The sequence below is a fragment of the Brassica oleracea genome, chromosome C9 (genome assembly GCF_000695525.1).
Source record: "Brassica oleracea var. oleracea cultivar TO1000 chromosome C9, BOL, whole genome shotgun sequence".
Taxonomy (NCBI): Eukaryota; Viridiplantae; Streptophyta; class Magnoliopsida; order Brassicales; family Brassicaceae; genus Brassica; species Brassica oleracea.
Window position 1 is genome coordinate 27,432,242 of NC_027756.1, and position 1,695 is coordinate 27,433,936.

The following is a 1,695-nucleotide window of genomic DNA, read 5'->3' on the forward strand; positions in this document are numbered from 1 at the left end:
CAGACATATACCATCCTAAGAGATTTTGAATAAACCACCACATACATATGTGCCGTCTAGGATGGAACCTCAAAAGAGGATGAGAAAAAGATTGTGAATATATGTTGGATAGGAACATGTCTTTCTCCCACGTTTTTTAAGAGACCTTGTGCCAAATATGGTTGATCAAATTATGGCCAGGTACTCGGATCGCATGACTGATGAATCCGACTATCCAACATCAGGGGGAGAAAGAAATAAGCTGGTAAAAGAGAATAAGAGAAATTGAATGGTATTTACCATCATTGTCTTGGCAAGATCCTCAGACTAGAAAATATGATTTAAGACGTCCAAAGAATGTGATCAAATGATACAAAAGCTAGTAGAACTAGATGCCAAACACATTGACCCGAAAAGAAAAGAATGACTAAGTCATACCAGCTTAGCACCACGAATTTGATGTCCTAAGAGACACAATCAAGTTGCTACAGTGTCTATACAAGATAGACCAATAAGTTCCAAAAGATAAGAAACCTCGGAAAGAAATGAAAGATGCATAGAATGATACAAATCCGTGTTCAAAGGAAACCAGTCCAGATAGAGAGATAAGGCTGGCCAGCTAAACATCTAAGGTACCAAACCATGTAGTTTGGGACGCCAAACTGCAAGGTAGTAAAGGTCCTGGATAATAAGATCTCAAATCTATTAGATCATGTCTGGAACACTATGGAACTACATAAGAGTGTTAACACCAATGATGTATTTACATATAAGAGAGCTCATAAAAGAAAGTAGCACTTGAGTTTAAAGATATAAAGCGAGGATCATGAACCCACGTAAGAGTACTCATAAAGAATAAAGATCAGATTAAAAGAAAACGTGGGGTTTAAAGAGTTTAAAGAAGAGATGGACGTATTGACCAAATATATAGAAACACCATCTGATGATATAGACCAGTGGATAAATGGGTCTTCTGAGGGAAAGAAAATCGTGAGATGTGGAACATGACCAAGTAGTCAAGAGTTCGTTCACATTACTACTTACAGCATTCAAAGAATGACTTGTTACACAAGGATACTCATAGAGACCAAAGGAACAGATTATAAGGAAATATGCTCCTATGTGGTGGATGCTACTACACAAACTCGAAATTGATGAAGTCTGGAAACAAAAGAAATAATGATGTAGTAAGCAGTATATTGATCACTGGATAAAGAAAATAAAGGTACCAGAAAGATGAGAAAAGAAGTTCTCAAAGAACAGCATTGTTCCTAAGCTGTTCATTGACTGAAGCAAAAACAGCTGCATTGAATATGATAAAACTAAGTAAAACTTAGTGAAGGAGTTCGATAAAGAACAATCCAAATCAGTCCATATATTCTTATAAAAGAAATTCCTTGTGTTTATAATAAATCAGCACTGGAAGTAGGTCATGAGATGCCATCAAAGAGAGTGTGGACTGCGATGTTTTTCAAGTAGTAAGATTATAGTATGGGACTGCAATGTAAGCACAAGCCATTATGTTTATATCAGTGGATAAAAGAAAACCATAATGGTCCAAGAGAGTGACCAGAAATATGTCTGGTCGAGGTCAAATGGATATGGCATTGCTATGGCATTGCTGAAGGCAAGAAAGATCGATAACCATGTATAAAGGTCCTTAAGTGTATTTGACTGTAGATCCATAGTTTGATGAGATTATAAAACTCATTACAA